The sequence below is a fragment of the Amborella trichopoda genome, chromosome 9 (assembly GCF_054954075.1).
Source record: "Amborella trichopoda isolate Santa Cruz 75 chromosome 9, AtrichopodaSantaCruz75HAP2 v2.0, whole genome shotgun sequence".
NCBI lineage: Eukaryota > Viridiplantae > Streptophyta > Magnoliopsida > Amborellales > Amborellaceae > Amborella > Amborella trichopoda.
Window position 1 is genome coordinate 9,862,079 of NC_142344.1, and position 25,340 is coordinate 9,887,418.

Sequence of the window (25,340 nt, forward strand, 5' to 3'; positions counted from 1 at the left end):
TGGATTGGTAAAAGGTTTTGGATTGGAATTTCCTTGAATGGGATCATTTTGGAAATACCATTATGTAATATGACTCACTTTTGGTGTTAGTATTCCGTACTCTCTTTATTGTGATCCTATGCTTACTCCCCCACTTCTCCTTCTCTTTTTAGATTATTTATTTTTAGTACAAGAGGTCATAATTTTTTTTACCTATTAGATGTAAACTCTAATAGATTGAAGTGTGTTACAATATTCGAAAATGTTAATCTTAAACTTTGTCTCTCGATAATGATTTTTACAAGATTATCTTCAGATCATTTACCTATTTACGTGGTCACTAATTAGGTGAATCATATGGTACTAGAGCATTCGGGATGGAAATAGGGTAGTTGGGAAGAGAAGGAAATGATAGAAGTAATTAAATACGTGTGAGCCAATTATGTTACTTTTGGATAATATAAAGCATAAGCTAATTGCATAGAAAAAAGAAACCAGACATTATATCAAAAGTAAAATATAGGGAAAATTTCGTATAGACCTCTAATTTTTCATATTATTTCATGGTAGACTTTCTTTCTTTTTTTCTTTCACGCAACATTAGGAAACCCATAAAGATTTTACCATACCCCTTCATCTCTTATCTCCCTTTTTTTTATTGACTTTTGACTGTAAAAATTAGCCCCCAACATATCTTTTTATACAATTTCAACCCAAAAACTTTTTAACCATCTTTTTCTCTTTCCACCCATTAAAAAAGTTTTTGAGTTAAAATAATATAAAAAGGTTTATTGGGGCTAATTTTTGTGGTAAAAAAATCAATAAAAGAGGAAAATAAGAGATGATGGGGTATAGTGAAATCTTAAAAGATTTCTTTATGCTACTTGAAAGAAAAATAGAATGAAGGTCTACCATGAAATAACATGAAGAATTAGAGATACTTTGTTGCTCGAATTAGACTTGCGTGAGCCAATGATTGAAAGTAGAGGTTTGTTTATAGAAGAGTGAAGAGATAAAAAGTTTCATCAGATGAATTCACTGCGAGGCCTTATGAGGGTGGAAGAAATATAATGGAGACAGAGGTCAAGAGTGAAGTGGCTAAAGGAAAGTGATCTTAATATCAAATTTTTTCATTTTATTGCAAGTGCTAGGTGTAGGCCGAATGGTATCTCAGGAATTTTTCTTTTTTCAAGAGTGGAAGCTCGAGATACTGATAGGATAGATTTTAAATCATTTTCAAAAAGCTTTCTCTTGTGAATATAATTTTGGTACAAAGATGAGCATAGTCCTTTTTAAGAGATTACCATTACAAGCAGCTAGGCAATTGGAAGTGGATATTCCAAGAAGAGTTGAAGTATGTTGTTGGATATTTCAAGAAGAGTTGAAGAATGTTTTTTTCGCTTTGCCAAGAGATAATGCACCAATACTGATGGGTTTCGATTGGCCTTCTTTCAAAGGTTCTGAAGCTTGATAAAGTAGGAGTTCGTGATGATGGTAAGAGAATTTATGGAGACAGGAGAGATTTTCAGGGGTATAAATTCCAAATATATAACTTTAATACCAAAGAAATCAGTGATTGTAGAGTTGGTGATATTAGACCGATTAGCTTGCTCACTAGCTTTTATAAAGTAATTGCAAAGCTTTTGGCAGGACGAGTTAACGAGGTTTTGCCCTTGATGATATCAGGTATGCAATATGTGTTTATTTGAAACAGGCTTAGTATATATAGTATTTTGATAGCACAGGAATGCATTGATTTTAGAACTTTGAGTGTTGATCTTGAGATAGTCATTAAGCTAGATATGGAAAAGACTTACAATAGAGTTGAACGGCAGATATTGCAAGAGATTATGCAATGCATAGATTTTGGGGATACATGGCATAAGTGGATTAATGGCTGCCTTTCTAATGCACATTTGTCTGTGTTAATAAATGACAATCCCCAAAGCTTTATTAGACTACAAGAGGGATTAGGCAAGGAGGTTCGCTATGACCATTCCCTTTCGCCTTGGTGGCAAAGGCTTGGAGCAGGATGTATAGTAATGTTGAAGAAATGGGATGGGTAAATGGATTTAAGGTATCTACCAATGGCCTAAGTATTTCGCATTTATGGTATGTTGACGGTATTCTAATTTTCTGTGATGCTCATCCTCCATAGATTACCAGTATCAGTGTATTTTTAAGGTGTTGTGAGGTGGCTTTGGGCCTACAAATAAATTTTAAAAAAACTGCCATGGTAGGTGCGACATGCAATAAAGATGCCACGACAAAAGTCTAATGGCATTTGAAATGGTGGCCATAAGGGGCACCCGCTCCAGTCCCAGGCCCAGGCGAAGACCTTCCATGTTTTGGGCTCAAGCCCAGTGGCTTCGCCCCCACAACCTTCTTCATCTTGAATGATGTCATCACTTGGAGTGAATGGCTGGCTTCTTGGGCTCTCTCTTTCTTTCTTCTTTTAACTTTTCGATGCTAGCTATAAAAACACCATGTTGAATAAAGGTTTCCTTCTAGTCATAAATTAAACATTGACTATCTTTTTAGTGCAGACTCTAATTTGGCCTGTTTGGATGCACCGAATTTTGAGAATGGGGCTATTTTCTCCTCACCCATTTCGAAGTGAAAGACTGCAACTAAAATTCCAATTGAAAAAAAAAATTACAACCCAAAATCCAACTTTTAGAAAACAAGAAAAAAGATTATAACTCTAAATTTAAATTTTTTATAAAACAGAATTTATTACAACTCTAAATCTAAAGGGCCGGGTTGCCAAAGAATATGTAACTAATTTGCTATTTACCACTACAATATATGTGGTATGAACTCTTGAGCTTTATTTTCAGCATAGGTAAAATTATGGAACAGCAATGATATTCATTATGATTTTATATTCTTCTAAATTCAATTTCTACTAATTTAAAACATCTAATTTATTCACAGACCAACTTCTCTTCATTTCAATGGAAGATGTAGAATGAATGCGATGGCACATGAAATGTATTTCATTTCCATTTACTCACTTGATTCATTTGAAAAAAAAAAAAATTGATCGATTTTCTTGCATACATCATTAGCAGTTATAATTTTTCTAAATTATTGTAATATATTATTAACGAATCTCCCAGACAAAGATCTCCATATAGTCTTTCAATCGAAGGCCATTGGGATATGGTGTATGAGTTAATCGATTTGCTCCAAAGTGCATGACATGTAATTCATGGAATTTAACGTTAGGGCACAAATAGTAGTCCACATTTGTTCATAGATAAAACTCCTTATCAAAAGAAAATACTTAATATCATCTTTGACAATCAATTTAGAAAGAAAAATACGTGAGCTCTTAAAACCCCAAATCTGATAATGCCGATCTTGGGGGAATGTATCTAGAGCGAGTTTTTGAGCTCCATAATCTTCTCTTTTCTTAAATTGATCTTAGAGATGAATTACTATGGAACAAGGCCATCATTGTGGTCCAGTTGGACACCCAAATCTTTTTCCTTTAATCAATAATTGTAATGATGTTCATATATCTTAGTATACTTCAAGTAGGACCAAATGTATAATTTGGTCTAGTTGGATGCCCAAATCTTTTTCCTTTAATCAATAATTTTAGTGATGTTCATATATCTTAGTATACTTACTACATTATTAAGCAAAAATTATAGGGTAGACACGTGTTACAAGAATAAAAAGAGACCCTAATGCCATAGAGATTATAAGATAGTTGACTTATTATATAGGTCACATTCTTCATCTTTGGGGTTCTTTTGGGGTTGAAGGAGCCAGACGTATATTTTAGGAAGAGAGAGATTTGGAGAGGATATTTGATTGAGAGAGGGAATACATAAAGAGGAAATTGAGAGAGAGATGGAGAGAAAATCATAGCGATAGATTGGCTTTCATCTTCATGCCCCATCTTCAAGGAAAGAGAGAGGGAGAGATCTTCATGCCCCATCTTCAAGGAAAGAGAGAGGGAGAGAGCCTGTTTTTAGAAAATTTGTATATTTATTTAGGAAAGAAAAGTGAGGGGGGGGGATAGAGATGTCGATATATATAGCCACAAGGAAAGCCAGACTTATAGGGAGATACAATCAATTAAAATTTAAATAAATATCTTATAGTAAACATGGTGGAGATTACATGGTAAACATGGCGGAGATTACATGATATGTACCAAGATACCGATTGAGAGGTGTGAGAGAAAGTGTTGAGAGAGGCGTGAGAGAGTTTGCATTGTTTATTATTATTTTTTGTTTATTTGTCTTTGATATTTTTTATAGATTTTTTATTGATTTGTCTATTATCATAAATATTTTATTTATTTATTATTATACTGGTATCGATACTAAATTCGTTATGCTTAATGATGCTACATACATTTCTAAAAGGCTTTTAAAATATATCAAAATTTTTATTTATTTATAACCTTAACATCATACATATTATTATATAATTTTCTGAGAATAAATATCAAAGGAACTCTTATTTTTTTATTTTAACTTCTCATGCTTTTAATATTTGCCTATAACTCAGCATCTTGCTCATAACTCAGCATCTTGCTTTGTTAATAAATTAAATATGAAAGTGATTCTTTTTGCAAAAGTTCTATGCCTGAGAAATAGATTAAAGGATTATGACCAATATTCACATTATTATTATTATAAAATTTTAGATATACTAAAAATATTCTATCGATACAACGAGATGGAAAATGTATCCATCTTTTATCTTTTATTTTTTCTTAAATACATTTAATAGATTTAATATTTTTTATGACAATTCATTTCTTATTATTTTTTATAATTATTCGAATTATTTTATACGTATTATTTCTAATCATGAATCCCTACACTTAAAGAGTTATTCTTAAAAATGCTTAAGAAATTTTATATTTTTAGTTAAAATTTATTTTAACTTTGTGAGAGGGTAAATAGTATCAGTACTTCACAACATTAGTAAATTTTCCTATTAGTTAAATTAAGTGATTTATGTACTTTTTTTTTTTTTTTCCATTTTTTACCTAAAAAAGTCTGTAGTTTTGCATTTCAACATTAGCAAATTTTAGTATTAATTAAATTAAGTGATTTATATTAATTAAATTAAGTGATTTATGTACCTTTTTTTCCTCCTTTTTTACCTAGAAAAAGCCTTTAGTTATTCATTTGGTAGTCAATACTTTTTAATCAAGTGCAAAGCTTGTCTTCTTACTGGTACTTTTTTCTTACTGGTATTTTTAAGGCTGTTTCATATACTCTCCCGTTTCCGTTACACAATTCTTCAAATAAATTACCCAAATGCCAAAAGGCTTTAAAAGCCATAGACCCCATGTTAATTGTTAACCCTTCCCCTGCCTCCTCCAACCTTATAAATACTACTCCCCCTAAGCTCAAAGAAACTCATCACCTAAGCTCAAAGAGAGTAGGAGAGAAAGAAGACCCAGGATGAGCTCAAAGAAGGTGTCTCTTGCTCTTCTAATGGCGTTGTGCATGCTCAGCCTATCTGCTGCAGTCCTCGTGCACGCAGATGGTGCAGCAGGGGCTGTTGCCGGCGCACCTCCCCCAGTGCTGAGTGGCTCAGAGTACATGAAATGTTGGGATCCCCTGTCGATTTCCAACATGATTTTCACTTTTATTTTTTCGAGAAAGACAGTCCTTTACCCAGCAAACCATTCCTTTGAAAAGCTGAATCCCTCTTGCTTCTACTCTATGTTCATCGACACAGGATTTGACTTGGAGCTTTCGAAAAAGCTTAAGGCCTACTTTGATGGCGTTGTTTCTCAGCCCTCTGCCCATTAAGTGGGCTCTTAATCATGGTTACTACTTTTCTAAGGGAGTTTATGGCTTTGTGTTTTTGCTCTATGTTTTTGTTTCCCTTGGAGATGTTAAGGATGTGCACTAACCACTAATACAAGAATGATTTGAATAAAGCTGGTCTCTCTGTGTGTTGTGTGGCCTTTCTTGGGGTCCACCTTAAAAAATTTACCATGAGTTCTACTCTAGGGGGGAGAAAAAAAAAGAGACCTCGAGCCGTGAATCATAAAATATACGGCCTAGATGATATCCCATGCAAGCAATTGTTGTATGGTGATTAAGAGAAAGTGGGATTCACTTAAATTGGAACAAGTGGTGCATGGAACCTCTATCCATCGTTTTTCATCCACTGGATGAATGTTGATTGATATATGTGACTACGGTTATAGATGGTCATATAGATCGTAGTGGTGATTTAAAACCCAAAGAACTAGATTTGGAATTGCCAATCCACTCCGGAAATCGGCTGAGACCGAACAACAGTTATGGGAAGATATCGGTTCAGGCCTTGTTCTCCCCTAAAACCACCCCTTCCATATTTTGTTTTTCTTTTTAAGGTTATTTAATATATTTTTACAAGATGAACTATGTTTAAGACTGGAAATTTTTTTTTTCTTCCCTTTGCATCATACATCTCGAGGTTGAATGATCAATTCGAAAGTTTTCTAACCTCATAACACACTTTTCTACTAGATTTTTGATGTGCATCTTATTTCTATAGTATAATTGACAACCTTATATGAACTCTAGAGAAATTTACCCATGTACCCCATTTAAAAACGATAAATCTTCTCTAATGCTGACTGGCATAGGCATCCAGATGATCATCATTCCCCTGCTGGTGTCTCTATTTTCTTAGGCGGTATCTAATTTTTTGGAATGCTAAGAGACAATCTCCAGTAGCCCGGTTTAGTGTTGAGTCCGGATTTTGATCTCTGGCTGCCCAGTTTAGTGTTGAGTCCGGATATTGAGCTCTGGCTGCAGTTGTAGTTGAATCTGACATTGAAGTTAGTGTTCCACGGCCTATTTTATTTTACTGCAATAAAATCAGTGCGAAGGATATGGCAATAAATCCTCTGTTTCACCCTCGCATCATGCATATCGACATCATTTTATTCGCGAACCCATTGCCTTTGTGGAATTCAAAGTTCTATATGTTTCTAGCCAGGATCAGATCAATCAGCAAACACCTTTACCAAAGGATTGCCTTATGTTTCCAATAGTTACTATCCAAATTGATCGAGCGATTCACCACCACGATTAGTTTGTAGGACAAAGTCGAGAAATAATATTCTTGATAAAATTATTTAGATTATATAGCCATAATTGTCAGCAGTATAATATGTGATGAGATGAAAAAAAAAATAAAAATAAAAAATGTGATGAGATGTGTAATATCTTATCATGGAAAGAGTAAAATTATGTGATAATGTGACAAGTGCGGTTGTGCACCCTTTTTTTATAAATTCATTCAAAGAGAGGAATTGAAATACAATACTGTTCAGTACCTTCTTCTCTCTTATAATCTTCTTTCCTCAAATCTTTTATACTGTTTTCAGAAATAAAAAACTTAGATAAAGAAATTAAATGAACTAAAAATTTGGTTTAAAATAATGGTAGAAGCGTATGAGTCATGCTTAGTCGTTCTCTAGTGTAACAAAAGCCTCAAAACATATAATTTTCAAGTCTACTTCTTAATCCACTACACATATCTATAATTATAATAAAAGACCTTACTCAAAATCCAAGAAAGCCTAATTCTAATTGAAATGGAAGTCTTAAAACAATATTTGTAATAACTATTTTAACCATTAAGAAAATAAATAATTAAATGAGGATTCTAACTACTACTCCAAACAATCCCTAAAATTCTAAAATTTTTAAACAACTTAAAATCCTAAATTAAAAAATAAATACTCTAAAATAAACCCTAAAAATCCCCAAAAATATATATATTTAACTAGTTCGATGTTTATTTCTATATGATACGCACTCTTAAGCTTTATGGTTCGTTTATTTTTTAGTATAAGTAAAATTATGGATCAACAAGGACATTAATTATGATTTTATAGGGCTTTGAAATTCAATTTCTTCTAACTTGAATACATATATTTCAAATTTATAATGCAGAAAATCGAATTTATTCATAGTCCAACTTCAATGTCTTTCTTATTTGCCTGGAAGATGTAGATGAATGCCATGGTACATCATCTATATTTTATTCTACTTACTCAAAAAAAAAATCTATATTTTATTTCCTTTTATTCCTTGTTTGATGCGTTTAAAAGGAAATTTTAGTCGATTTTCTTGCACACTTCATATGTAGTTATAAAATCTCTAAAGTATTATAATATATTATTTATCCATTCTCATATATTTCATTTTACTTACTCAAAAAAAAAAAATCTATATTTCGTTTTCTTTTACTCCTTGTTTGATTAGTGTGAAAGGAAATTTTAGTCGATTTTCCTGCACACTTCATAGGTAGTAATAAAATCTATAAAGTATTATAATATATTATTTATCCATTCTCCTAAGTGAAGATCTCCACATAATTTTTTCATCGAAGGCCACTGAGATAAGGTGTAAGAGGTGATAATAGTCCAGTATTTGGTCATCGGTAAAACTGCTTATTAAAGGTATTATCATTACTTGAAATTCTTCATATCGTCTTTGATAATCAATTTCAAAATAAAGAAATGTGAGCTCTTAAAAACTCAAATCTTATAGTGCCAATACTGGGGGGAATGGATCTAGAGCGAGTTTTTAGCTCCATAATCTTTTTTTTTCTTAAATTGATCTTAGAGATGAATTAATAAGGAAAATGTTTTCCAGACAAACGCAAAATTCTTTAATAACTTCAGTTCAAAAATGTCCAAAATGCCTTCATTTTGGGCTTGAAATCCGGAAGCATCAAGGGTATTAGAATCATTTACTCAAATATTGGACTATCCTATGTTACTCTAGGTTTTTAAATGTTGGACTACCAACTTAATATTGAAAATTTTCCCCATTTCCATGATCCTATGGGCACCATCTTACTTTCCGAAAAGGTAAGTCTACCTAAGCTCTCAGTCTTCACGAAAATTTGCAAAATTTTAAAGGTTTTTGTGGTACAGGATTTTTGTGGTCGGGCAGATCACCTAGGACATAAAGGTTTGAAAAATGTTGAAAGGATTTATGGGAGGGCAAGTTTAACATTGCAGATACCCCCACCCATTTCCTTGTCTTTGTAAAAAAAACTTTGTTCCCATGTCTCAAACATCGGACCATGTATTTTAAAATAATCATGAGGGATGACCATCATCCATCTCGGAAGAGGAATTAGTGAGGAGCAAGTTTTTGATCTCCATATTTATTTTTCTTTCTTAAAATGTACGTAGAGAGGAATTAAGATGTAAAAACATTTCAGGCTAAGGTCTTTTCCCTGTAAGATCGAATCTATAATTTGGTCCAACAGGAACCCCCAAACCTTTTCCTAGTAATCTTAATCTTAATGCTCGCCTATGAGACCCTGGTTAGTATTCTTAAGGTAGTGATCGAAAGGAGTTACAAGTGGTCATCAGAAGGAGTTACATGATATATCATAATTAGAAAAAAGTTTAATAAACAAGGGGGCCGTATTTAAAAAAAAAAAAAAAAAAGGGATGAAAAAGAAAAGAAAGAAAGGGCCGTAACTCGATGTTGGTCCCCGCCTATGCATGGTCCTAGGAGGAGTGAGCTGGAAACGATCATAACCTTTAGCTTTTTATGCATAAAGTGACCGCTCTATGAACTCGAACCCTAACTCTTACACCGGCTACCCGAGCCTTTTACCGTCAAATAACGGCTCCATGTACATAAATCTTACAAAACCCACGTGCAAAAAGACCCTATCATGCAAAACCGCCCGAAATTTAAGAACCATCCTCATTAGACACCCCAGTCTCCTCCAAACCTGTAAGTACCACCCCCTTCCTCAACACCACGCAAGAAAAATCATCACATGGGCTCAAAGTAATAGAGAGAAATAAAAGAGAGAAGGTTCAGGATGAGCTCAAAGCACATGTCTCTTACTCTTCTAATGGCGTTGTCCATGCTCAGCCTATCGGCTGCGGTGCGCGTGCACCCAGCCAACCGAGGGGCACCCGCACTGGCCCCAGGTGATGTCCTTCCATGTTTTGCCAGGATCATAGATTACTACCCTGACTTAATGCGCCTTATGTCAGGAGGAGCCCTTCCCGGGGAAGGCTTTTGCAGGATAATTTCCTCACTGAGTGAACATTGCTACAAGTCCATGCTCCCTGAATTGGGAATCAATGTCGAACTAGGCGCGCGACTCAAGATCTACTGTGACAGGGTCAGTGGCTTCACCCCACAACTTTCTTCATCCTGACTGATTTCATCATCTGCACACCATGTCTGGCTTCCTGGGCTCTTTCTTCTTCTCTACTTTTACATTAGGTGGTAGTTATAAAGACGATCTGTTGAATAAGGGTTCCCCTCTAGCTATAAATGAAACATGGAGATTTTGTTAGTGCAGACTCAGAGTTGGCTTGTTTGGGTACACCAAATTTTGGGAACAGGGGTATTTTCTCCTCACCAATTTTGGAGTGAGATTACAAATCAAAATCAAAATTTCTTTTTAAAAGAATAATAAATAAAAGATTGCAACTCAAAATCCAACTTTCAAAAAAAGAAAGAAAAGATTACAACTCAAAATTAAAAATTTAAAAAAGAAAGAAAAAAAAAAGATTAGAGCTCCAGATCCAAAGGGTCTGGTTGTTAGAGAAAGGAACCATTTACTTGTTGCTTTAGTTGTCTGCAATGCAAGCGAGAGGAATTACTTAAGAACTCTCCCATACTCCATAGTTTTTATGGTTTTGCAACTTGGAATACATGTTGATAATCTGGCACAAATTCAGATCAAATTTCTACTTCTCTCCCATATACTTCTCTATCACCCTACTTCTCTCTCCCTCTCTCTTCCAACTGGCCAGCTTTGTCAATAATCATGCGTTTGTTTCTCGAACTGCCCATCTTTGTCAATAATCATGCGTTTGTTTCTCCCTTCGATGTGCTTTCTATTTCTTCTAGTAGTCCCCCTGCAACAAAAAGGAGACCCTTGGATCTGTTCAACTCTTGTACCTAGAAAGAGATTCTTTACAAATAACTAGAATCAGTCTATATCCCAGCTCTTGTACCTAGAGAGAGATTCTTTACAAATAGCTAGAATCAGTCTATATCCCAGCTCTTGTACCTAGAGAGAGATTCTTTACAAATAACTAGAATCAGTCTTTATCCCCTCAACCATCGTAGATATACACCATCAAGAATGCAAAGAACTTTAGCTCTCTACAACCAAAACTACCTTTTCTTTGTGACTGTTTCCTGCATGTGACACTACAATTCTCGAGAGAGAATTTCAATACCTCTCAAAAATACCATCTGTTTTTCTCACAAATAAATAGTTGATAGGATTCTATAAATTGCAAGTCTCTCTCTAGAGCTCGTAAGTCTTTAAGAATTTGAAAGTCCCGCTTCAGTGAGGACTGGGAAGAGAGTATTGAAAGCTGGACGTGTCATCTTAGCACCCTGTATAGAAATTAAAATTTTTTTTATTTTTTTTATTCTTATACCGACAGGACCATTCACAATATCCAATTACAAACAAAACAAATTAATAAAAGAATCAACTACTTAAGGCCTTAATGCCTTAACTCATGGCTCGATCTTCTTTGCTATCCAAGCTTAGAAACAAGAGAGATAACTTGGGCATGCTCCTTGCTTGAGAGGGATTGGAGAGAGCCACCTAGAAATAAGAGAGATGACTTAAAAATGCCTCTTGTTTGAGAGAGATTAGAGAGAGGTGACTTGGGCATGCCCCCTTGCTTGAGAGAGATTACTAGAAAGAGATGCCTCTTGCATGAGAGAGATTAAAGAGAGATGACTTGGGAGATTACTTGAGCATGCCCATTAGAAAAACTTGGAGAGATTTTGATGCCCCTTGCTTGAGAGAGATTAGAGAGAGATGACTTGGGACATTACTTAAGCATGCCCATTAGAAAAACTTGGGAGACATTTGAGCATGCCCATTAGAAAAACTTGGGAAAGATTTTGAAACCTTAAGTGGGGCGTACCACCTATAGAGAGATTTTTGAGAAAGAGAGAGTTAAACCCTTAGAGAGAGAAGAGAAAGTTAAACCCTTAAAGAGGAGAAAATACGTATAGGAATTTTTTGAGATGGGAGATCTCTTTTTTATAGATTTTCTATGCCATAAGTTTTACTTTAATTCATACGGCCAAATCTCAACCGTCAATTTAAGAAGACTTGTGGGGTGAGGGATGTCAACCATCCATCTCTTTGACCACCATCAAAATTCAAAGAGATGAACTAGAATCTTATCATCACTTTCTTAGATCTATTTCCATCAAATCTTTATATATATATATATATCTTATTTTTTGTTTTAGTATATCCAATCATTATTTTTTGGATCAAGCAATCTTGATTTAAAGATTTATGGTCTATTTGAACTCTAGATATGGTCAAAATAAATCCCCTCCAACAACAAATCTAGACCATTCATTTGGTGAATTTCAAGATATTAGCTTTTACAAATTCAAAATTATTTCTTTCTTTTTTAGCATTATTCATCTAATGATAATAAAGCCGTCTCAAAAAATTTGAAAAGAAAAAGTCCTTATAAAGCCTAGATCTAATCATCTTATCAAAATGGATGGCCTATGTTAATTGGGCTAAATCAATACTTTCTAAGTTGCATTTTCAAATTTTTATTTCTTATGATTATTTACTAGAATGAAAAGCGTGTACATTTTAAAATTTGGATCAACAAATGGCCTTAACATAGTTTTTGAAGATTGTTGCATTATATTATTATGGGAAAAGTTTATATAGAGCCGAGGCTCTAAACAATCAAATTTGAGCCTACCTCATAAATTTCACGAGAAGAAGTTGTTTTCATTCTCAAATATCTTCAAATTGATCATCTCGACATAAAAATGCATAGACATGAGAAAAAAATGGATTTCAAGATTTTGAATATTGTATTTTGTAATGTATTTTTGGACCATCAATTTTCAAAAATTTCAAGTTGTCATAGATATATCGATCTACACTATTTTTGAAGCTTTAAACTTTATAGATGAATATAAAATATATTTTAAGGCTATCACAAAGATTTTCAATATTAAAATCATATTTCTCGACACTATTTGAAAGTAGGCTCTAATTTGATTGTTTAGAACCTAGGCTCTATACAAACTGCACCCTATTATTATACAACCGTTGCATAAAATCATTACCTTTTATATATATATATATATATATATATATATATATATATATATATATATATATATATATATATATATATATATATATATATATATATATATATATGAGTGGTGCCACATAGAAAGCTTCCCTCTTCCTTCCCAACCCTAAACAATAGATTTTTAAGGAAAAACTTACCCTGTTTGGAACCTAGAACAAGAGCAATTATTTGAATCATTTGACCCTGGCCATTTAAATTGAAGCAAATGATTATATTACCCTTGATGCTTCCAGATTTCAAGCCCGAAATAAAAGCATTTTGGACAAAGTTTAACTAAAACTCTGGAAGAGTTTTGGGTTTGTCTGGAAAACTATTTGCATATTAATTAATCTCTAAGATCAATTTAAGAAAAACAAAGATTGTGGAGCTAAAAAACTCGCTCTAGATCCATTCCCCCAATATTGGCACTATCAGATTTGGAGTTTTAAGAGCTCACATTTGTTTTTTCTTTTGAAATTGTTTGTCATAGACGATATGAAGAATTTCACATTATGATATTACCTTTAACAAGCAGTTTTACCTATGACCAAATGCTGGATTACTAAACACGCCCAAATGTAAATTCTACGAGTACTATCACCTCTTACACCATATCCCAGTGGTCTTCAATGTAAAAATTATGTGGAGATCTTCACTTAGGAGAATGGATAAATAATATATTTACTTTCGAAATTCTATACCTACCTATGAAGTGTGCAGGGAAATCGACTACAATTTCCTTTCAAACTAATCAAATAAGGAGTAAAAGGAAATGAAATATAGAGTTTTTTTTTTGGGTAAGTAAAATAAAATATAGATGATGTACCATGTCATTCATCTACATCTTCCATGCAAATAAGAAAGACATTGAAATTGGACTATAAATAAATTGGATTTTCTGCATTATAAAATTTAAATGCATGAATTCAAGTTACTAGAAATTGAATTTCAAAGCACTATAAAATCATAATTAATGTCCTCGTTGATCCATAAGTTTACTTAAACCAAAAAATAAAAGAGCCGTAAAGCTTAAGAGTTTGTATCTTATAGAAGTAAACATCGAACTAGTTAAATGCAGATATTTTTGGGAATTTTTAGGGTTTATTTTGGAGTTTTTACTTCTTCTTTTTTTTACGATTTTAGGTTTTTTTAGTTTTTCAGATTTTAGGGATTGTTTGGAGAAGTGGTTAGAATCTTCATTTAATTATTTATTTTCTTAGGGGTTAAAAGATGTTATCACGAATTTTGTGTTAAAGACTTCCATTTCAATTAGAATTAGGATTTCTTGGATTTTGAGTAAGGTCTTTTGTTATATTTATAGATGTGTAGAGGATTTAGAAGTAGAGTTGAAAATCCGATGTTTTCAACAAAATGTTTATTTCATTAATTTCTTTATCTAAGTTTTTTGTTCCTAAAAAACGTAGAACATATGTAAGGAAAGAAGATTCTAGGAGAGAAGAAGGTACTCAACATTCTAACCAAAATTACCATTCTTGAGTAAATTAACAAAAACTTTACAAAATGCAGATTCGACGAATATTCAAGGCTCATTATAGTTCAATTTCTTCGAGATGGTACTCACATACACTCATTTTTTGTGGAGTTGAATCGCAATGGAGTTCCACCTCTACAATACAACCAAGCTGGCATAGAAACCAACAGCAAATGAGCCTACACCACGCCTATGATAAAAAACACCAGAAAAGGAGCATGATCGAGCATATTTCAAGATAGAAAAATTTTGCACAATGTTCAAGCTAGTTTAAGAGTGAGAATAATTGCCCACAAGAGAAGGGAGAGAGAAATAAGGCATTTAGGCTTCCATCTTCATTGCAGAATATTTGAATTTTGGAGTTATATGAGAGTAACGTGGTAAGGAGTTAGTTCATCATGTACAAGTCGAATAGAGAGGGAGCCTTGATTTGGATTTTTGGATTTTTGAATTATAAGAGAGTAACGTGGTAAGGAGTTAGTCACAAGGAGTAACTCAAACTCTCGCCTTGCACATCCAGGTATAACTCATGCCACACTTGCTTAAGGGCGTGTATGGTAATTGTTGTACATACACCAGCTGCAGAATAGTGGGTACATGCAAATCTATCAATTCTTCGAAACCATGCAAGACGTAAGGTTCATTAGTTTATGGTTTCTATTAAGGCACTCATATGTATAGTATTTTTTTTTTGACAAAAGTTTCAAAATTTTATTAAACCAACTAAGCAAAGGGAATTACATCAGAAGAGAAAGAGAGAGAGAGGGCAGAGAGAACCCGCCTTTAGCCAAGGAATTGGCCTCACGGTACACATGAGAAAAAGAAACCGAAAGGGAGGCTGAGACGTCCATAATTTCCAGCCAAATAAAAAGAAGCTTTCAGGGGATACGCCTTTCTTTCTTGCACCAACCGATTGCATTTAGGGAGTCACCTTCAACTAAATAGCTCCGGCCAAGGTTTATAGAGATAAAAAATTTTAAACCTTGCAGTAATGAAGCAAGTTCTGAGTGATTTGTGGTGGCATGGCTGAAGGGACCGGCATAAGAAAAGATGATCTCTCCCCGGCTGTTGCGCAAAACCCCCCCAATTCCTGCCAAACTTGGATTACTAGCGAGCAACCATCAAAATTCAATTTGAGACGCCCCTCCTTCGAAGGTGACCAGAAGCTACGGGGTCTCATCTTGACTTTACCCAAAAGGAAGAGATTGGGTAGATTAAGTATTACATCTGAGAGAGAGAGACCCCATCAAACCTTGGTGACCGAAAGCCAATGTCATAAAGAGAGCTTGACGTTATCAACCAAACATCATGCATATGAAAGACTCACCCCTTCAAAAGTACACCTATTCCTTTCTTTCCAAATTTCCCAAAGAACCGCCCCTCTAGCGATTTGCCACACCATACGGCCACCGGTAGGTAAATGAGGAAAGTCAAATTGAGAGACAATATCCACTACCGACAAAGGAAGGGAAGCTTGGATCCCCATTAAACCAATACTAAATATTAGAGGCAACCTTGCAATGAATAAAAAGGTGATTCCCCGTTTCCTTTTCCATTTTGCACATAAGACAAATATTTGGTAAAACTTTACCTCTCTAATCAAATTGTCAATTGTTAGAGTCTTATTTTGGATGGCGAGCTAAAAGAAAGCCTATACCTCATGAGGGATCGGCCATGTCCAAACCTTGGATGCAATAGGTAGCGATCACCGGCATCTATCATGAAACAGGAATCTATTGCAAGACTTAACCGAGAAGAGGCCATCACATTCAACTTCCCAGATGAGATCGTCCTCGTGGTCAGGGGAGATGTAAACCTGTCCTAATAGGCTCAACAGTTGTGGCCACTGATTGTAACCCTCACCACTAATATGATTGTATGGGAAGGTAATATTCCAAGTTACCTTAGGGCCTGTACATTCCAATACCTCTGCAACCAAGGCATTCGAAAGGAGCACCTTAGCAAAGAGAATAGGAAAACTCAACTTCAGTGGAACATTCCCTAACCACTTGTGGTGCCAGAACGAGGCCAATGCACCATTTCCCACATTCTAGTGAAAATGGCTAGCAATCATCGGTTTGCACCTATAAATGGGCTTCCACAAGAAAGAAGCTTCGTCAGGATGACCGCTTTCTATCCACAAACCAAACCTATCTCTACCATATTTGGAAGAAAGAACATCAACCCAAAGCTGGTTAGGATAATGGAAACTTCTCCATACCATTTACAGAGCAATGCCTCGTTCATATATTTAAGTTTGCGGATACCCAAGCCACCTTCACTCTTGGGTGTACACACTTGATCCCATCTAAGCAAGATGGAATTTACGATCCTCATCATGGGAACCCCACAATAAGTTACGCATCATCCTTTCAATTTTTTTAATAATAGAGGCTGGCATGTGGAGAAGTGACATCAGGTAAATCGGCTTGTTTGATACAAAAGATTGCGGTAAGGTCACTCTGCCACCCAGAGAAAGATACATGGGCTTCCATAGGTCTAGCTTGACTTGAAATTTTTCTTTGACCTTATCCCAAACTGAAGCGGAGTGTCTAGAGAGGGAGATAGGTATGTCCAAGTAAGAGAAAGGGAAGGATCCAATTGCACAGCCAAAACAAGGGACAAAGGTGGGTGACAATTGATTCCAAAAAGAAGGGTCTTGCTAAATTTAACCTTAATACCCAAAGCCGCATCACAACAATCCAAAAAATAGGTATTAGAAACTTGAATCTCCGTAGCCTCATAGAAAATGAGGGTATCATCAGCATAATGTAATTGGGAAACAAGCGGGCCAGAATCAGCCACTTTAAAACCTTTAAATCAACCACAATTCTCCACATTCTGGAGTAGAAGGCTAAAGCACTCAGCATAGATAGAGAGATAAGGGATTCCCTTGGTGAAGACCCCTAGTAGCCTTGAAGAAACCAGTTGGAGAGCCTTTAATAAGGATCGAGAAATGTGCTGATGAAAGGCAACCAACAATCTAATTCCTCCATTTTCCCCCAAAGCCCATCTTTCTAAGGATCTCTAAAAGAACTCCCCATTCAACCCGGTCATAAGCCTTCTCCAAATCAAGTTTAATAACAGCCCAAGGAACTTGGCTACGCACTCTTGAGGGTATACATTCTTGGGCTACTAGAATGCTATCAGTAATCTGTCGGTTTTGAATAAAGGCAGATTGATTGGAAGAGATGAGAGAGGGAAGAACAGACTTTAACCTCTCAGCCAGCACCTTAGCCACTATCTTGTAAAGACTAGATGGTAGACTTATAGGCCTGATATCAGACAACTCCTCAATGACTGACTTTTTAGGGATCAAAGCAATAAAAGTGGCATTAACCCCTTTAAAAATTTCACCTCTGAACATAAAGGCTCTGACCATCTGGAAGAGGTTTAATTTAGTAAGATTCCAAAATCTTTGGAAGAAAACCAGAGGAAAACCATCTGGACCCAAGGCTTTGTCACCCGAAAGGGAAAAAACTACCCTCTTAAGTTCTTCTATGGAGACATCCTACTCCAAGAAAGCACTTGAATCAGCCGACAGAGTTCTAAAAGGCACTCTAGACAGGATGGGGGTAAATTTACCTTTCGAGGACAACACCTTCTTAAAATGGGTAACAATAGCCTCCACCCAAGCCATATTAATATCCCCCTCCACACCCGGGATAGAGAGACCAGATATATCATTCTGCCTCCTTTTCGCACTTGCGATAAAATGGAAGAATTTGGTATTCAAATCACCCTCGTTAAGCCATTTAATCCTAGATCTCTGCTTCCAATATAATTCCCCGAGTCCACGGAAGCTGAGAAGGTCTTTTAACTTGGATTTTCTAGCCTCCCCGAGCTCAAAAGTCAAAGCCCCAGACATTTGAACCTGGTGATCCAAAAAGGAAATTTCCTCTAAGAAGTTATCAATTTTAGCTATGACGTTCCCACTATGTTCCTTTTTCTAAGCAATAAGCTTGTGTTTGATACTAATGAGTTTTTTACGCAACTAAAAGTCTCAGGAACCGTTCGACAAAGAATTCTGCCAGGTGGAGTTGATAAGATCGATGACAAAGCTATCTTCCAACCACCCCAATTCCAATCTAAAAGGTTTGGGGCCCCCTCTTTCCTGGCTAATAGAAAGTAACAGAGGAGTATGATCCGAAGAAAGACGAGGGAGGGCTTTGACCAACACCAAAGGAAAAGCCTCAGCCCATTCCGAAGATACTAAAAATCTGTCCATCTTAGACATAGACAAAGAGGTAACAGAATTATTAGACCAGGTAAAATTGGTCCCAACAGTTGGTAAGTCCATAAGAGAGATGCTTTCAATAAAATGGTTAAAAAGCCTCATTGACGAGTTAATAGGCAATCGTGCAGAGCATTCGTCTGGCCATCTAACGAGGTTGAAATCCCTACCAATACACACAGGGAAATTGAAATTACGAACAACATATTCCATATCATTAACAAAAGCCTCCCTGGAGGCAAGTGCAATAGGACCATAAACATTAAGTAAACCCCACGAGAAACCAGGAATAGGGCCATGGAACCCAAGAAGCAAAAACCTGTATCAATAGATAGTCTCAAAATATTGTAGAACCAAACGGTTCCACAGAGGCCACATACCACCTGAAGCACCCACAATATCTATGCCACAAAAAAAAACCGCACTTGAACCCCAAACTTCTCTAGCACCAGAAACAGTAAGGCTAAGGAGTTTGGTTTCTTGCAAAATTATCACCCAAGGTTTAAATCTAGAGACCAAAAAAGAAACATCTTTTTTTCTAGTGGGGTTACCCAAACCCCTTATATTCCACGAAAAGATATTCGTTTCAAAAAAGGGAGGAAGATGAACCTTGCACTTCCCATGTTGCACCTGGGAAGGGATGATCCACAGATTGTACGTCTTCCACTTCAGTAGAACCAAGGTCCTCTGTGGATGAAATCTCTTATAGATCAATGAAAGTCGACAATGAATGAAAGTCCACAGTGAGCACTAAGCCTGTGATGACAAAGTAGTCTTCTTAACAACTCCATGGGCTTCCAGCCAGGCTGACGACCTAGTGCCAACATGACATGGATTCTTCTTCTTCTTGGTAGGAGACTTAGTTTCTCTTACATCAACACCTCCAGTATTAGATAGGACACATTTCCTATGCTTCTAGGGTAGCCTTTCTTAATTGAGACACTTAACCTCCTCATAGAAAACCCCTATCGGGATATTAAACTCAAACCCCATATCTGAAACCATAGCAGCAACTTCAGCTTCGTCAGGGACTTCCGAGAGCACTTGATGGGCTACACCAGGAGGAGGTGTATCTACCTATTTTAGCTGAAAAGCACAAGAAGCCATTGAGAGAGGTACCACTGTCTCAGAAACCACCAAAGCAAGAGAAGACCCATCCAGCTGACCCTGAAGAGCATGGAGAGCCTCACCATACTCTTCATCATCATCAAAGGAAACTTCAATCAGAGCCATCAGATCTATGTGACGAGGGTCAAAGCATTCCTTGACCCTTAATGGCTTCACGACAATAGGCGAGGGGGTACATGACCAGAAGATGACAGAGAACACTTGCAAAAAGGAACAGCTGTGTAGCAGCCAACACTCGCAGACGTTCCTTAGTCTTCCGCAATCCCAAAGCTGAAAGGGACAAAACCAATCCGGTAGCCGGGCTCAAAAAAGCCTTTTGCAGCGAAGAGGAAGGCGGCTGGCAAAGGATTTGGGGCGTCAGAGCTGCAGGATACGCTGACATAGACGAGACATGCACCGACGCCAGGTGGCTTGTGGAAGCTGAAACGGTGTCCACGTGTGGTACGGTGCCGTCGACAACATTGCAAGGACCCGATGGTGTACAAGCGCGAAGTGAGACCACAGGGGACTCCAGAGGAGAGGGAAAAATGTTGACCGAAAAGCCCTCCATCCACGCTGGAAAATGGCCCACATGGATCCATTTTTTTGAAAATTTGAATTTTGAAAATGGACAGGTTCTTTTCGAGAATTTATCCGTTTACGAAATTGAGGCGGAGCACCTTGAACAGTAGCAGCAGGATTTGGGTTCATCTCCAGCTGAAACGGCGCCTTATTCCGGCCAAGAACCACATGCCAGGCATTATCATGTTGGAGAGGAGGAATAGCATAAGAGGTCTCTCGATCCTTAGGCTTCTGAAGAACCTTGGCGTCAGCAGAATCCAGAGACACTTTGATAGCAAAGAAGCAATCGTCCACTTGAAGCTTAACAGCTTCGGGAATAGGAAAATCTGACGCATCCCAAATTTTAACTCTAACAGAGCTGGACTTGATCAATATTATGGTTCTTGTCTGGTCATAGTTTTGAACCTTTGTGGCCATTTGCATCAGTTGACTGCTTGAATTATTCTGAAGAAAATTTTCTAAAGAAACTGTGTTGATGTACACCCATTAGCATTATAAAATATGAGAGAATTGTTATCCTTTTGGATTAGAAAGAGAACGAAAAGAGACTTACTATCATGTCCTTGCTCTAGATTTGTGATTGTCAAGCTTTTTCTTGAGGGTTAACCACTATTTTAGTTATCCTAGGTACTTGCATATCGGAGAAGACAATATGACCCAGCCCCTTTCCTGGAAAAGGTTTTTCTCTACAAATTTTGGTCTTCTCAAATTTATTTTTATATATTTGCATTTGTTTCTTTCTTGGTCTGCATTCCGCAAAATGATTCTTTATATGATTTAATCGGATCCAGGATCACAACTCTCTGCGGATTCATACTTGCAGAGCTATGCATCCTCTGGCTTCCCTAGTTATTTTTTACTGATTCTTCATAATTTTTTCTCCTGCTTGATTCCACTTGATTCCGATACAAGGTTAAGGAGACATGGTTTACTGCCCAATGAGGAGATAGTTTCTGAATCATTCAAATCCTGTGATCCAAAGATTGGAAATCAAGATCAGAAAGTGGTTCCTCTAGATGGAAACTCGAGGAAGAATGGTAAAGTAGGAAAAAGAGAGATTGGGAATTCTAAGATTCAGTTGGTTGGTGATGTCACTTCCCTTCTTCAAGATGTAGAACAAACTAGTCGTAATTCCTATGCCAAGTCAGCACTTGATAAGGTACCGGTTTCTGCATCTGGTTCTGATTCAAAAAAGAACCATCCATCTTTACAAAAACCAGACCAAAATAGCAAGCAATCTTTGATTAAGCTACGGCATACTATTGCCAATGATTCTGTTAAGCGGAACATGTTCCCTGCTTTTGGAAAGAAGGTTGAGTGTAACTTAACTTCTCTGTTGACCCAATATGATAGTGAGTCTGATAAGCTTTGTTTGCCATCTTTGGCTGAAAATCAAAATGGGGTGGGCTGCGAAGGCATGGTATTGATCGCTTCTTTGCTTTGTTCATGCCTCAGGAGTGTCAAACTTCCACAATTGAGACGAGCATTTGTTATTCTTTTGAAGTATTCTTCATTGTATAGCTATGCTCTCAGACCCAGCAGATGCGCTGCTCTCCAAACTTTGTATGATATCTAGTCTTCAGTATATAATATTTCTCCTAGTGATGCAAAGATTTTTCCAGAGTATATTCTTCCTATGCTCTCAATGCTCCTCTGGCAGATTGCCATAACTGCTTATAGTTTTATGATGCATTCTCAAAAGTTGGGTGAGGCAGGGATGCAAGATAAGCTAAGTTCTCCTCCAAAGGGTTCGTTCGTGTCCTGCAATGATAGAGTCACCCAAACATATGAAATATAAGAGAAGTGATGCACAACTTGGGCAATTGAGGAAGACTATAGCGGAAGTTGTTCAAGAGCTAGTCTTGGGAACTCCAAACATTGGAAGAGCACTCTTGCAGGGCATTGACTTGACTGGATTTATTGCTTTTTTTGTCAGAGGCCAAATAATGACTGCCTTTTACAGTCCTCCCAGCATTCCTTAATGAACGAGATGAACAATTAAGGGCAGTATTCTATAAGCAGATTGCGTTCTTGTGTGGGTCAAAGAAGCGTTGAGGCATATCTTCTCCCTTATATTGAGCAGGCTTTGAGTGAAGTGATGGGTTTGAAGCCAATGCATTGGAAATGCTTGGCACTACTTTGGAGGAGGAGATATTTGAGAAAGACAATCCTTCTTGAAATGATTGAGAAGGCTTCCCAACTTTTATGTTATTCAAGTGAGTGGGCTGTGGATTTCACCATGGACCATAGTGGTAGTCGCCTGTTACTATACACCACTTGGGGATGCGGGGTCCATCTATGGGATTTGAGACATAATTCCAACGCTTGGACCTTGAAGGCAGTTCCTAAAGAAGGTTATGTCTCTTCAGTCGTTACTGGGCCTTGTGGGAATTGGTTTGTTTCGGTTTCATCAAGAGGCGTATTTACTCTTTTAGACTTGTAGATGTTTCGGCTAGCAAAAATGAAGGCCATGCTGAAATGTTTGATAACCCTTGGGCTCTTGCCCGACCTTCTAGCAAACCCAATTCAAACTTGACCCCAAACACAATGTGAACCCAAAAGATAGAGTCAACATACTGAACAAGCCTCTCCCTTGTCTTCCTGAAATCCGTTCCTTGCTGCCTTTATCGAGTGGAGACCTATTGACAGGTGGGACAGACCTCACAATTCACTGATGGGACCATTGCAGGTTTGGCTTATTGTCATCTTCATTTCTTTGTTCTTTTATACATAGTTACGTCCTTTACTTCTTTCTTTGTAGAGACTATGATAAATATATTTATTATTTGAATGTTATCAACAAGGCCCTTTAAGGAGATTTCATAGAAGAACTCTTTATTGGGAATCTACAAGTGGTTATGTTAGGGTACTCACATTATAGAGCATTTTATAATTGTACTTAACAAATTTTGGACATTTATATACCTTTGTTTTGTAATACAATATTTTTTAATAATAGTATTTTTTGATCATTAGGAGGAGTGTGACATCATCGACATAGGGTATGATATCACCCACATAGAACATTAAATACTACTAGTATGCTCTATGTGGGTGATGTTACACCGCATGTGGATAATGTCACAACCCTTCTGATGACCAAATATACCCTTATTAAAAAATGCTCTATATACAAAATAAAGACATATAAGTATTCAAAATTTATTGAGTATAATTATAAAATGTTTTATAGTGAGCACCCTAATGTAACACTTTCTTAAATACTAAATTACTTTTTCTATGAATAAAAAGTTATGTCCCTAATGGATTAAGGTAAAACGAGAGTTTACATTGTAGAACAATCTAGAAAGTACCTTTTCTTCTATAATCAGAAGCGTGATCTTGTCCTTCTCCCATCTTTTGCGTTTCTCATACTGCTATGTTAGTGACAAATAATGTTGTTAAAACATTTAAATTCAACAACATAATGTGATAATATCAAGTTAACATGATGAATAAAAGGGATTAATTTCCTGTTCTACATAGATATACTTCTATGATGTATATTACAGAATGATAGACCCATAGTAATAGGTGGCGTAAGTGAGAGATCAAAAGGGAGAACACGTTGAAAGTAGAAGAGAGAAAAGAAAGGAGAGAAAAAATTGTTTCAATGAGGTTTAAGAAATTTTACTGAGCTGGAAGGTATTGTAGAGAGAAAGTGGAGGAAGAGCAAGAATCCGAAAGAGAATTGCAGTAAGGGAATATCTGATGCCATCATACACTATGGTTCTGGATATGCAGATTTGGATTTGGGAGAAAGGTAGAAAATAAGATGGTTGGGCATGGGTTTGGGTAATTTCACATTAGAAAGAGTGAGAGAAGGGCTGGTATCTATTCTAAGTCCCGGTATGTGCGATGTGCATTTGTAAACAATTAATCCGAAACAGCAGCGATTAAGAATGGAAATACCAGTGATTCTCACCAGCTCTTCCATTCATTGTGGGAAATGATCGTGGAGTAAGAAAGAAACCTATATTCTTAGTCTTTTACATGCAAGATTTCTAGCCTCCCTCTCTATATCCTCCATCTGGTTGTTTTATAACAGGATCTTAGGATTTCATTTTAATTTCTATTCCATAAGATATTATATGGGCTATTCCATATATTTAACCATTTTAAATCCAATGGTTGGTGATGTTTCATTAACAAATATTATGATACAATCCAATATGTCGGATTTCACATCCAATGATTAAGAACTGATTCTAATCTTCTTGGAACTGCAAGCAATGGACCAGTGCGCATTGTATTCTATGCTTGATACTGTATCAACCACTTTTTCAAATGGCTTTTACTTTCAGGAAGAGATCTGCATATTGTACATTTCAAACCATTGCTTATGCTCACCCTTAGCAATCATAACTCTTTTATTCCTTTGAGAAAGACAACTTACAACACTCAAATCTCCTTTCAAATTTGTGAACAGGCAGCTGAATTGCTAGTCCTACCACCAATTGGCTCTCTTCCATAATAACCTTCTACAACTTTTATCCACAACTGATCTTCGTTATTCACACTCGTCACCGCTACTTGGTCATGAGCGCTATATTGAAAATCTTTGAATGATGAATTTCCAATCCCCCATTTTTTTTTGATATGCATACAACCCATAACATTTAATGATACTTTCCTCCTTCTAAACTTCCTCCCCATAGACATCTCTTCATCAAGCTCTCAACGTTCTTGATAATATCTCTGGACATTCTTCACCATGACATATAATACACAGGCGTATTGGATAATGTGGATTTCAAAAGTGTTTGAGTCTGCCACTTAAGGAAAGGTGCTTGGACTTCCATAGATCCAATTTGATAGTAAAT

General features: G+C 36.3%; 1 pseudogene; it reads left to right on the forward strand.

Moving 5' to 3' along the window:
- The first annotated feature begins 21,169 nt into the window (after positions 1–21,169).
- LOC105421828 (serine/threonine-protein kinase VPS15-like) lies at positions 21,170–22,960 on the forward strand (annotated as a pseudogene).
- The last annotated feature ends 2,380 nt before the right edge of the window (positions 22,961–25,340 follow it).